At 39.7% G+C, this 14,500-nt stretch overlaps 1 non-coding gene across 1 annotated transcript; it reads left to right on the top strand.

The window, feature by feature from the left end:
• The first annotated feature begins 6,464 nt into the window (after positions 1–6,464).
• TRNAR-CCU (transfer RNA arginine (anticodon CCU)) lies at positions 6,465–6,537 on the top strand. Its single transcript has one exon. It is a non-coding gene; the product is annotated as a tRNA-Arg (tRNA).
• The last annotated feature ends 7,963 nt before the right edge of the window (positions 6,538–14,500 follow it).

The raw sequence follows: 14,500 nt of genomic DNA, 5'->3' as shown, positions 1-14,500 counted from the left end.
AAAGGGTTCCTGAATAATATTCTACGATAATAGACACATTTAAAATATGTTTAAAACTGTGTATTAGTACTTGGGCAATTATACGCAAAAAATATAGTCTAATATAGCTCCAAAATCTTTACACACAAACCTCAGTAAAATGTCACATGTATCACAGAAACAAATATCAATGCAATAAAGTTCAAGTCTATCGCACCAGATTCACGAAATTTCTAAATTCGTAAACGGGACATAATATGGTTGTGAATAGTTCTCATAAAAACCTCATTTTACGTTATAAATGGTTCTCATTAAGATGCATCGTTGCATTTTCTGTGGCTTGGCCAATTAATTCATCAAGTGTTATCTATATACAAGTATAGAATCGTATATTGTTAATAAATTTGTGCAAGGTTTCAATAAATTCAACAATAAATATAATATGTAATGTAGGCAGAGAAAAAGGAATGAAAATGGGGAAAATTGAAGTGATATCAACTTTCACGCTCGTTTTGAGATGGTTTTACAAGCAGTTATGAAATGAAAGTACATAAAAAAACATCCATTTCAACCATGGTGCGAGTATCTGCAAATTCATTTTTGAATGTGTGGAGGACAAAAATGCCATTTAAAATTGTACTTGCTCACGCTTATCCTACTGCCGCAAGTGCATTGAATGACCACTTGATTACAATCCAGAACAAGTTATAAAGTCCATGTACTCCGGGCCCAAAATGATTACTTAATAACTCAAGTGCACATCGGGACGATGAAATTTCAATTAGGACCTTGCACTTTGGTAACGAAGCGTAAGAATCATGATATCTCGTATATCCGGTTAATGTGGAGAATACGATATGTGTGATGACCACCGACTATCAAATGCTACTGCACATTCTTTCCAGGAAAATAAGCTGATATTAAAAAACCACTAAATTAAGAGTGGGTATGCAATAAAATGAACAAGCACCGACAGGTACAGACGTTAACGACCAGCCTGCAGAAGAAAGCGCAAGGTCCTCCGGAGATGGTGACGTAGCAACTTTTTCACCATCAATAAAATAAATATATGTAACCTACAAGATAAATGGAATAAAATACACATGCACCGAAAGATCTGCTGCAAGATTGTTACTGTAACCTTTTCAGCTACTCCTTCCTAGCTACCCGATCCTCTTAATTAATAATAATTATCTGAGTATCCCTCCGGCTTTCTGGCTAATAACCTCAGTGCTATTGATGAACACGAATATGATAAAATCTTAAGTTTAGCTCGTCCCAAGGGGAAAACAATATCATAAGGTACTGTTTTTCCTCTACTCTGTACTCTAAGTACTCAATAACTGGTCGGAAAAATTAATGTCCGCTTCACTGGCATGGTACTCTACTTCGTAGGAGCTTCGTAAGCATTACATGTGACCATGAATAATATGATCTGTTCCATCGTATATTCTACTTCTCGCTCTTTTTGTGTTGACTTTATATCTATTAATAGTGTCCCTCCCTTTACTAAAGGTTAAATTACTAGTATTGTACATGTACACCTCGGAAGCTTAAATGGTTAAAACGCACGGCCTGATATCGAGAAACCAGCTTAAAAGCCTGGTGAAAGCGAATGATTTTTAAGATTTGAAATTGCTGTATTTTAATACACATCAGCGGAAACTCCGTTTAAGTTACTGCCGCGGAATCACTCGCAGTTCTTTAAGTTTTGGTAATACTTGAATGTGATGCTAGTGACTAATCCCTCTCTACTAGGATACTAAAAATGTTGTCACGTTGCTATCATATGAGTAGAATCTTAGAATATCCAACTATTTCAATTAAATTTCGAAATCTCCTTTATGAAATTTAATGTGATGATGGAGAGGAATACTCCTATATATAGTATGTAGGGGGGGAGCCGAAAGCCACAGGAACCGATGTACGCAATTGTTTACGCTTACATTTGACCGAACGTATCAGATTTAAATTTTACAATTCAAATATGTTGCATTCAATTGGGTCTCGCGGATTCAATGAGATTGAAAAGCACGTTAACCGGCCAATTTTCGCATATTTCAAAAAGTCCCACGGTTGCAACTCGCTTCACTAGGTTTATTTAGACTGCCAGGGCACGCGGGGCAGGGCCGCGGGCAGCTTGACCGGTTTTCTGCGCCAATCTCGAAAAACATTGACGAACGGAAGAGCAGAATTTTAACATGGGGCGGATGCGATGGAACTTCCGCAACATGTAATATCCGCGCTACATGAACGGTGAACTAGAGTAACTGCTGAAAATATAAATACGAATGGCGCTCCTCGAGCGCGGCAAATGCAAAATCGCAGTAAGGAAAGACGGGGGAACGAGTAACAACGATTCCGGGACTTCATGCCGCTCTGGGATTCGGTCAAGAACGCTCAACCACCTCAAGAGGAAGAGGTCAAAAAATTACGGCGAAACCCAAACATTGGGATTTAAATCTCTGAAGAGCGAGGATGGGAAGCGAGGGGATGTGGGGATGAGGGACGGTATTATGGCCTCGGAAATATGTGGAGTTTTTTTTCCGTGTGTCTGTGTGCGTGCGTAGGGCGGGAAGGTGGATAGTATTGGGGGAGGGGGCTGTGAGAAGGCAGGGCCCTGGGATGCAGCAGGTGGGAGAGGGGTGGGCGAGAGGAGGGGGGTGGGGGAGGGAGTTGGGTGGGACCCACCGCGTCGGAGCACCTGGCCCCCCGCCGCTCCCTCCGTTCGAAGTCGCCCGACTTCTCTCTCTCTCTCCCTCCGCCTCGACGCCAATTCAAAACTCTCCCTCCCCGTGCACCCACTTCATCGCTCTCCTACCGCCGCCCGGCCGCACTTGCCTCACTCGCTAGCTCCTCAGGGACCCCCCCCCACCCCACAGTCGAATGAATTCCACCTCTTCCCCCCCACTTCGTGAACTTGCATTAAGGCCAAAAACGGGCCGTCCTCTTCATCATGGTTTTTTTTTCTGTGAAGAGTATTCCACCCCGTTTTTAATCAAGTAATTCACCTTGGGTTTTCATGAACGGCGGTACAGGGGAAATAAAATTGTACTTATATGACCCGCGATACTCAAAGCAGGTGGGTCCGAAGCACGCAGGTACGTACCGATACACTTCGCGCACGTGTCGGGTGGAAAAACTGCAGCGGAAATGGGACGAGTGCACGTAAGTGGGTGCGAAACTCGTAGCGAGGGAATTTTTGGTTTCTTGAAATAATAGTGTCGCTGAAAATAATATATGCTAATACGAAAGCCTCACCGGTCATGTTCGTACATATTTAAGTTGTGAAACAAGTCATGAAATATTCTTTAAGAACCTATAAAAAGCGTTTTGAAACTTCATCGGTGTTATATTCGATGTTTTCAGGCTTAACTTTGGGAAAATTCAGTATCACTGAAGTAAAAAAATTAAAGTTGTTTTCACTAAATTTTTTATTCGGTACAACTAGTTTTGATGCCGGAGTCAGGTGCCTCATCAAGTACCTGAGGATGACGCCGATGCGTGGAAAGATACATTGGTTTTTCAGTGTTGAAAAACTCTTTATCAGCATTGTTTTCACAATGGCAGTATTAACCTCAAATAGGTGGCTTAAATTTTATTGCAAAAATATAAAAAAATTCTCTCACATAAATTGAAAGAAGATCTCTTCAGCTGTGATGATGAAAATGAATTATTAGCCCCACTGCATTGCGACAGGAAATATCATGACATTAAGATTAAGAGGAATCTAGCTTTGAGCCGACAGATTTAGGATGCCATTTTTCCCCTGGAAGATGAGGGGTCAGAATAACTGCAAACGACAGCTGGGAGGGAAATTAATTTGACCCCATGCCCTCTACCACGCATCTCTTATTTTATTTTTCTGTAGTACTTACCGTTCGTTTCGTATGCATAGAGAAGCATTTTGCATTTTGATACCTTTGTTCATGTTGATTTACTTGTAGCATTATTTGCATTGTTTAAATTATTTAACTTCATTAATAACTGACAATTAAGAAGCACCTAACTTGGACCATGCATGTCTGGTTTGGAATCTTCCACGGCCCTTCATCCCAGCGGTGGTGTTTACGGTAATATGTAATTGTAGACGAAGGTGAGGCTAAGATGTTCAGTTTTTAGACCTACATACATGTCAAGAAAAGGACTTACTCTAAAAAAATGGCAATGAGAATACAAAGGTTTTTACTATAATGAAGTACTCTACTTGAATTCGAGAGTCTGAAATTTGAGGTAGAGAAAAACTGTGTTATAACTTTGATATTTGGATTCAATAATATGCAATCAGATATGAACATAAAATCCGACTTGATGTCAGTCGGCATTGAATTTTGTACAAAGATCCTCAGGAGTTTTGCCGGTGAAACGATGGATTAGTTTTGTAATTAAATCTATGTAATTTCCTCAAAAACATTATATAATATAACTAGCAAAATATCCTGCTGACCAGCGAGTCACATTAACCTCAAATAATTGGAATAGTTTGATCCTGGTTTCGACTCTGCCCTAAAAATAGCACACGAATTATATCAATACCTACAGGAATAATATCAATTAATATCTGTATGCGCTAATTTTCTCAGAAACCCATGGGGCACTGAGATAAGATATGTGTATCATAAGGACCACAAACAAATAAAAATCAATATCCAACCAGATGGCAGCATTTTGTTAATAAATTAATCACACCTTGTACGCACCCAAATTTTTCCAAGTCTTTTTAGAAAAAATGAAAAATTAATAAAACAATATTTTTATCAAAAATGAAGAAAAATGAGTGAAGCCCAAAATGTTGCTAAAAACTCGGTATTTATCTAAATAGTCACCTTCAATAAATCTCTGAAGTATTAATGAGTGGTGGAAGAAATGATAATTACCACTTGTATGAAAATGCAAAATGTTAATTTCTCAATATTGTATAAATGTAAGAGATACTATGAGAGATGATGTTAGCCTGCGAGTAAAATAACACAATTACCAAAAGTGGAAATATTAAACACTTCGGTGACACAGTTACTTAAAAGATTTCTTTATGGAGAAATATACCCATATACTCGTATGTATTAATATTAAGAACCGTTGCTCATAAACTAAGGATTTATATAAATTGTATACATGTTATTAAATCATAATCATAGTTAAGGATATAATTTAACTGCTACAAGAATCAGGCCTTGCCTGAAATATGTTGAAAGGAAATTCAACCCTTTCGGATCGTATCCAGAGTTAAATCGAGTGGGGTGAAGAGAAGTTGAGAGTATCAAACGATGTTTAAGTACACTTACGTGGTACGTATCCACGTAGAAATATGATCAGATATGAAAGAACCGGATCGTAAGGGAATCGCAGAACATAGAGTTGTAAACGGTAGAATGTCAGAATCTACAGGTGATGAGACGTACAGGTGATCCACCATGATAGAGTATGGGATGCCAATTTTATCCTCAAACGGTAAGGGGGTCTTTGAAGACGCACAGGGGATATTAATTTGTCAGGCTTGGCTGATGCAGTTGGAAGACATTTTATACGCAATTATAATGTAATAAACAATAATATCTGCTCGTCTAAAATGCATCGATTTTTAACCAATCATAGCTTAATGTCATAACATAACCAATGATCTTTCCCCCTCAAATGATTAAGGTAGCAATAGCTACATGTTATTTTTATAATTTCAGTTGCATATTTCTATACTTCTTTGTTTCATCTATATTTTATAATTTCACGTGTGCTCATCATAATATGACCATCCGATATAAAAAAAAAATCTTATAACAAATCACCAAACGAAATACGATTGTTGAAACACCCAGGTTAGATTCCTTCGCACCAAAATTCTACGCACAGGACTGTAAAAGACTGAAGAAGAAAGAATAACACTTGATCTCTCGCGAAAACATTAACAATCATATTTACATGTTCAATAGATGTTCACATGTTCGTCAATGTTTAAATAATTTTCCATAGTATGAAGAATTACAAGAAATTTCACATTTTTACCAACCGGGCGATGAGATCACGATAATAGATAGCGAAAATATGGTGCCGAATTATGGGATTCCATTTCCTGATAAAAATACACATTCTTTTAGCGTTTATACAACTCTCGTTGTATTAAAATTACCACGAATGACTCATTTCGTATGGTCGAAATATATTATGGGGCACGTTACAGAGTTCATTAGCGGAGTAACCCTTATATAACTTCACGTGACTCAGGTAATCAGTACATTTATTCCCCTTTCAGTATATTTTATCAGCATAGTAAATGTTTCAGTTAGTTACGCACTTCCTTAAAATGGATTAATATATATTTTCAATGACAAATAGTTTGTTTTTAATGTGAATAAAAATGCCGTTTGCATATACATTTACATGTATTTTCCGTTGTCGAATGTGTGTTCCTCACCGAGGGACACCATCATTAGGTCGATTTCCTTGAACAATTTAAGTAAAATATTGTAATATTCTTTTTGTAAGACATAGCCCCTGTGGCCTAATGGATAAGGCATCGGTCTCCTAAACCGGGGATTGGGGGTTCGAGTCCCCCCAGGGGTAATTTTTTTACTTGGGTACATGCTCGCGCCACTAATTTATATTTTCGAAAACATTCGCGATTATTTGTTTAAACATCGCCATTGTCTTTGAAAGCTATTCAAACATCCCAATATCCGTGGAAAGATGGTCACGGCTAGAGGTGTATTGCCTAAAACGGGGCTTCCTTGTTAGTTGTACTGTTATGCTTTACTATAAATGTTATTGTTATAATTGTTACTTGTTAAAACGATGTACAAATGCTCGGATAAATGAACACCTTTGCAATTGATGGTCAGATATGTCTAACGTGCATAAGTTCACTATAGTAACCTGGTTCTCATCGCATTTTCTCTTATGAAGTCACTTTTTAATTTGGGTGTCCAGTATAGCTGTACTGTTGCATTAGGCGCAGAGCGGCGCTGAAGTTTACAGGGACAGGAGGGTTGGGCCACTTACCCGCCAGACCCCTCTCGCTTGCCTCGGCTTGGGATTAAGGGTGTTGGCTTAGGGTAACTCTTTGTGCTTGCAAAATAGAATGATGGCGAACGATAATCTCCTTCTTATAACAATCCACTTTCAGTATTATGAGCATTCCACTTCGCTGCCTGCTTTACCTCCGTGTTAACCTTTTTATGTATCAGTTCGTGCAAATCGTCAAATGTTATGTAAAAATTGGAGATGCGCTTTTTATCTTAAGTTGACTTTGGAGTTTTATCGTGTTTCAAAATATCAAAAGGAATTTTTTCCCATAAACCTGTGGAAACAATTTTGAGAAATACATCTCGCTGATTTCGATATTTGCATAAATTAGCATATAGCAAGTAGATTATAATGGGATTACAAATATTATTGCGACCTGATTTCAAGAATAGAGGTTTTTTTAAACTAATTATTAAATTTAATGTTTAACTCGTTACGTTATGATTTTACCACATCATAGTCTTTTTAGATAAGGAATTTCTAACACATTATTGTGAAATTTATATTTGTATTATTATTAGTAGCCCACCGTTAAAATTAAGTTTTAGATGATTAACTATTGGTTATAACTACTTTTCTTAACTCCGTACAAAGACACAGCTTTACACCCGACACGGCCACTGCAGAATTTCCTTCACAAATCTTCTCTTCTTCCCAAAATGTCTAGTGCTTCTTCGTTGGTTTTCCTTTTCGTCCATTTTACCTTTCTCATTCTTCTTCACACCCTCATTTCAAAAGACTCCAGTCACTGACAATCATTTTGCTTCAACTATGATCCCGCACTGTACAAACCGCGCTCCATATCAAAGTTTTCCCACGCTATTTCTTAGCACCCTGCTCAACGTCTCAATCATTAACTCCATTCCCCTTGTGAAACCTTACTTGCTTAACGAAGTTCTTTTTCGGATTCCCCAACCACCTTGGCGATCCAAAACACCAAGTTAAGTTAACTCTACCTACTCTGATTTTTACCTTCCTAATTTAACGTTTAACTTTCACATTCTCAAACGCCGTATAACATATTTTCAGTTTACACTCCCATAACTATTATATGGATTTTCTAATTCACTCGGCAATCATTGTAAACCCTTGGCTGATTGCCTAACTGAATCTTGATCAACCGCAAACTGATTTTGTGATTCACCACCGAAGGTCATCTCTAGCTCCAGTTCTTCTCATACCTTTACTACTATTTCCTTATTTTCACATTTCCTCCATATAATTGCAAAATTGGCAATATAAATCTAGGTTTCAAATCACCCAGAGAAAAATACACCAAAAACTATGGGGGAATTCATGAAAAAAGATGGTAAATAATACAGGTAAGAAATTTAACTTAAAAAATAGACAGTCTTTGAAGCAGGAGATAGTTAGACCTATTTGAAATATTCATTTATTGCTAACATGCAACGTTATTTCCGACGAGGAAGTCCTCACCTCGGACAAGGCGATTACTATCTTTTAAAAATACAATTCAACGCCCGTAGACTACGTGTCCAATCACTCACGTAGCTAAGAGCACTCAGCTCACTTAAGAAAACCGCCGGAATTCTTTCATATCTGCTCAAGCCTCGCAGTTTCGGTTTAACAATTGGCTTCCGTCTGTCTCGCCCCACGCTTGCACGAATGACGACTGCACCTCGGTTTCATTGACGAATGTTCTCGTAGCACTTACCGTACTTCCATTTGAGCGACATCTCGAACACGTGAGCGATTACGGGTCGCACGTGTGAGCCTAATGGACGCGTTTCGGGAAAGTAATTCACTTTCCCGAAAAATGTTAAAAGGCAGTGCTCGAGCTAATGCGGAGGAAGCTGAGTGAAGGAAGGAAATGCCTTGTAAAGAATAAAACGGACGATTTAAACTCAAAAAAATTATGACGACGCTGGGGCCACCTCAATGGTCATTTGGGAAACTAATAGGGCTTACAGCTGGGAGCCTTTAAAGTCAACGGAATATGCGGACCAAGGTTCTAATTTTCTCTGGGTCGTGGGAATATTGATGCAGCCATTACGGGTGAATTTCGGGAAAAGTAGAACATGAGGTATGTGTCTGACATACATATTCATTTTATTTTCAGTTATTATTAATATATATTGCAAATATAAATAATTGGAAACTCAGCCGGAGCAAACTTGTGGCACGCAAGTGAGCAGACAGTAGACAAGCCCGTAGTTTTGAGACACTTTTAGATATTATCACAGAGTGAGAAAGAAACAAGGAGACTTTATCCATCACATCAGCGATTAGAATGAGGACATATTCGAGTCACAATTAAGTTGTTTAGAATTTTCGTATAATGTCAATTATGCTATTTTAAGCTTTTGAAATATACCATAAAAAATAAAGGAAATAGTATGGAATATGAAAATGCATGAAGATTTGAGATACGAATCTTTGTATTGAAAACTAATTGGGATCATTATCTAAAGTGAAATTAATGGTAATTGTATAGAGGAGAGAAAAATGCAAGGAATGCAAAAATGTTTATTCAGAGTAAGAACAACTTAGGAGCTTCAGGTGCGCAACGTTTAAGGACATCCTGGAATGAATATTTACGTTAAATGAAATATTGATAAACTTTGATGGTTTCAGGCTCTTCTTTTTTTTTATTTTCAAGTCTTATACACTCCTAATCTGGAAAGGAACCACGACTTTCTCCGTAAAATTTTATCCCACTAGTGTGGCCACCTACAGATTTTTTGGAAAACTACGCGTACTTTGTTCCTCTTTATTTTACGATTCTATAACTGCTATATTTTATCCTATATACTTATATTTCTGCTAACAGTAATTATAAATACATGTGAAATATTTTTAAGGACACGTGTTTATCATTTAACCATAAGCTAGAGGAAATCAGTAAACTCGCGCTAATTCATGACGGATCCATTGAATCAACGATACTCACCTCGTAACTTACATTCTTGCCGCTCAAAAAGACACGATGTATTAGGAAAAACAAACTCACATTTAAAGTCGTTTGAATTCATCAGAGCAAGTAAGGAAGTTTAGCTAAAAAGAGAGAGAGAGACTTGGATTATAATCACGTTTTTCCATTCCCAACCAAAAATAAATACGTCGGCGCAACCTCAGCGTGATATTGATGGTGAAGAGAAAAGGAAAGGCGAACTGAGACGTCAAAATATGCGCGAATATATCGATTGACCTCCTCTTTATAATATCTCCATCTAAGAATGACAGTGGTGGCAAAGATTACGAATACGGACCATAAAGATCAACTGGGTAATACCTCGTGAAATTCGAGCGAGAGGAACATCGAGCCGCGCTTAATTGAGACAGCAGCAACCGATGGGTCCACCTTCCTCTTTAATGGTCATATTTCATGGTGGGAACCGTGAAGTAAGTACTGTTTTCCGGACCCAGAGTCACCGGGCGCGCACCGAAAATAGAATATTAAACGGCCTTAAAGGATGATGATATCTCTCCTCCTCCGAGAAGAGGGAGCCGAAGGGGGGAGGAGATGGCAGGCTGACCGGCAGCGGCCCGTCGATAAATAATTCGCTTCATTAGCATCCACGGGATGAGTGATCGAGGCGCTTCGGACGACCGGAGATCACGGTAATTTCGAAAACGATCCAGTCGCTCCTCGCCGACTGCGCGCACCCCCTTTCCACGTTAAACCGCCGCGCTTATCGGTCGCGATGTTTTATGGTTTCCAACTCTCCCCCACCGCTCGCTTACGTCCCCGGCAGACGTGCCCTACACTCCGAGGATAGTCACTCCCCCCGTTCCACAGGGAGTGCTATCCCACTCCGGATGATTCCCTCAGCTTTCCTAAGGGGAGGCGGGGGAAGAAGCGTTGCTTTGGGGCGCGAGGTGGCGATTTTCGGGCGGTAGTATCTCGAGAGGTCCCGGGGGAAGGGGTTGGAGGTGGGAGGGAAGGGGAACGGATAGCCGGGGAGGGGGGAAAAGGTGCGCGCACTGCTTCCCGATCGTGAGGACGATTGCCAGAGCAGAGTTGTGCCGGAGGTGAGCGATTTCCCGCGCGGTGATTGATCATTTTTCGTCTTCTGCAGAAGTTGCAGGCGCAAGAGGAAAAAAATGGAATTCCGACTAATTCGCACGGATCGCTACGGTGAAAATGACCGGCGAAATTTCACGAGGGAAAATTTTTTCGCGTCATGTTGTATCAATAATGGCGGGGTGAACGGTCATTTTAAGTCCGCGAACGAGTTTTTCCAACCTTTTGCAACCATGATGAAGATTGAATAGGTAATGGTATCGCGGTAAAAAAAAGTCAATTTTGTTGTTCCGTAACCCCTGAGGATAGGGGGTAGACGAATTGTTCCTTGCACCTGATCCCGCCACCTATCAGGAAGGCTGCATTACATAAAACATACATATAACGTATTCCTCTAATAATAATTATGCTCATTATTCCATATTGTAAATACAAATAGTTTTCACGGTTTTAACGCTGACATACTGCAAATTTGTAGTGTATCCTGAAACTGAGAAACATTGGTCTCTCCATGAATTTGTAGCAGTGGCCAAGGTTGCGTCAGGTTATTGCAAATTTTCATTAGCTAAACAGTACGTTAATGTCCAATAAAACTCAATATCCTTCGGAAACTAGGGAAAACAATACAAATTAGAAGTCTAAATATTTTTTAGATTTAAAATTAAAAAAATTAAAGATAAAAAAATATTGATATTGAAATGGTTGGAGTTTTTTTGTTCCAATCCAAGCAATTGACCTCCTTTGGGCATAATATGATCGATATTTATGTATTATACCGTGAAAAAGGAGTATCGAAATTTTTATTTCTCTGTTACGCATCTTAAGACGGAAGCATCAGTATTCGAGCTGCACTCTTCATCACCGATTAATGGGTGCGCGCATTCAACGGGTAAGAGGAACAACGCCCTCCATTGCGCACGATTAATTATTCTGGTACACACCATAAGAGGTGAACCATTGAATAAAAAAAAGGAATATATTCACCGAAGTCACCTTTTTTTATAGTTCAGATGTCCTACCGGTTTCCTTCCCTTCATTAACTCGACCGTTTTTCCTTTCGAAAAATCGAGTCTCCTTCCTCCACCCCTCCCTTTAAAACCATTACGAACGCAGTCCTCATTTCCCCTCGCCCCAACTCACTCCCGCCCGTCCCCACTTCTTCCTCCTTAACATCCTCGCCATACTTCCCGTCTTTGACCCCCCTCCCCCCTTCAAAACGCGTATCATTTCCACTTCCGAGAGAGAGGGAGAGAACAAACCTCCCCCTGGGGAATCCTCTTGCCCTACGACCCTCTCTCTCACCTGTTCTTCTCACCTCACCCCCCTCGCCCCCACCGCCCAATTCCATCGGGCAATTTGTCTTGGAATCGCCGTCGGGGAGGGAGGGCGGGAGGCTAAGAGGGAGTGGGAGAGCGAAAGGGGGACAGGAAGAAAGAGAGGCCCTCTCTTCCGAACACTTTTTCCGTTATTTTATGCGGGGTCTTTGTCGGGGAGCACGTGGTCTCTCATCTCTCGCGCCCGGTTCAAGGGTGTGGGAGAGTAGGGAAGAGGGTGAAGGTGGAATGGGAATGGGGTGGAGGGGGGGAGCGAAGAAGAAAAGAGTACTTTCAGACGAAGAGTAAGGAAGGGGAGAGAGAGGGTGAAGCCTTCCTCTGCCCAGCGATCTTCTCCCACTTTTAAGGGGAAACGAGTGTTCAAGGAAAATGCGTTCAATTTACGTGGACGGGGGAGTGCTTGAGTTATAGTTCGGCGTGAACGGTCCTCCACCCTCTTCTTTTCCTTCCCCCTGCCCTCGCAGCAACCCCTGCCTTGACGGAGAGTGGGCGTCGTGGGGGTGGAAAGGAAGACAGAGAGAGGGAGATGGTCTCGTTTTTCATCCTCCTAAAGGGAGCATGCGGTTGGGTCGAGCATTTTGGGGCAGGGACATAAGAAAGAATTGATATCAGTTCCAAATCTAGACAATAATTCTGTTGAAGAAACTTCAAAGCTCTTACCTTTGAAGGATTTCGATTAGGCACACCGAGTTGAAGGAAATGACTCCCTTTTATAGGCAATTTCACGAGCGTAGGGCGTATCGCCCTTGCTGCCCCAACGATTTTTGTCTATATAATTGACTGTATAAGAAGTAAGGCTTTCTAAAGAGTTATTTGAGTCCTGAAAGTTTTCATAGTCATGAAAATACAATACTATAAGGAAAATTTTATTTAATTCACCAGTTTGGGGAACGAATTTCATGACGGTGACTAGAGTAAAGGAAATAACAGCGAATTGCGATTAAAGAAGTGACATTTTCAGGTTGAATGGACACCAAGAGCAGCTAAACGTGAGAGTAAAATTAAAGAACCAAGACAAAGTAAGGAAACAGAAATGGAAGAGGTTGCTTCCATTTGTGGTTACTTCTCATCATGTTCAATGCTGAAAAATTTAAATTCAATTCTGAAAGCTTATTTAAAAAAGAAATGAGGGAATTATATCAACAGGAAACAATGTGTTTATTCATGGTAGAGGGGCAGTGAGGTGAATGAGGTCACTTATTTCAATGAATAGGCTAAATAAATTTCCCGGTAGAAATTGAGGCCAATCTGGGAATAGCGGGGATTAGTATATTTCCTTAAACATGATTGCGAAGCAGGAAATTCATCGATGCTGAGTAAAGAGTCAAAAGGAGCACACAATTTGAGATTGGCAGTTCTGATGTTCTTGCGTTCTACAAGACTGAAAAAATTAAAAGGACGTATAAAAACAAGAGTTATTTGTCGGAAAGTACCGTAGAGAAGAAATTTGTTGAAGACTACGAAGAAGAAGGTTAAAACTCCCTGTTCATAATCTGAAGTATCCTGAAAGCAATAATGGAAGGAAGGATAAAAAAATACTCAAGAAGACAAGTGACTTAATATGCCGAGAATATGTAGATGGTTATGCTAGTTAAGTTATGCAGAAACGAATACTTTGGCTGATAATTCCGCGAAAAGATGCAGCTGTCAGTTTGATTTTTTGTAGGAGAATGATACGCAAACTTTGATAACATAAGGTAGGAAATTATCTCGTTATATTATGATTTTTATTGGAAGTCTATCATTTAGGGCAGGTATTGGATGCGCACAGACTGAACATCACTAAATTTCTTCGCTTTTTATAACCAGATACGACCTGATAACACACTATATTAAACTGAACCATTCCAAATAAATTTTATCTTCTTTTATTTCGTCCAACATAAGCCTCCTTCTCCAATCTCTTCTTCGCTTCTCTAACATCCTCCCCACTATTACAACCATCGGAACTCCATCGCAAAAATTCTGCATCCTCTCCTTAATCTTCTCTCCTCCCCCGCAATGCCTAAAAAACCCTTAATTGGGTTTTATTTTCATTTATTTCACCTTTTTTATCCTTCTTCACACCCTCATTTCAAAATCCCCCAATGTAATCCTAACCTCTTGCTCCAATAACCACGTTTCCGCACCGCAAAACACCAATTTTCAGAACCCAATTTTCTTAAATGTTTTGCTAACATCCTTA

Source organism: Hetaerina americana, unplaced genomic scaffold, assembly GCF_022747635.1.
Source record: "Hetaerina americana unplaced genomic scaffold, ioHetAmer1.1.p SCAF_1, whole genome shotgun sequence".
Classification (NCBI taxonomy): Eukaryota; Metazoa; Arthropoda; class Insecta; order Odonata; family Calopterygidae; genus Hetaerina; species Hetaerina americana.
Note: the sequence above shows the minus strand (reverse complement) of the source record. Positions and strands in the feature narration are given on the sequence as shown.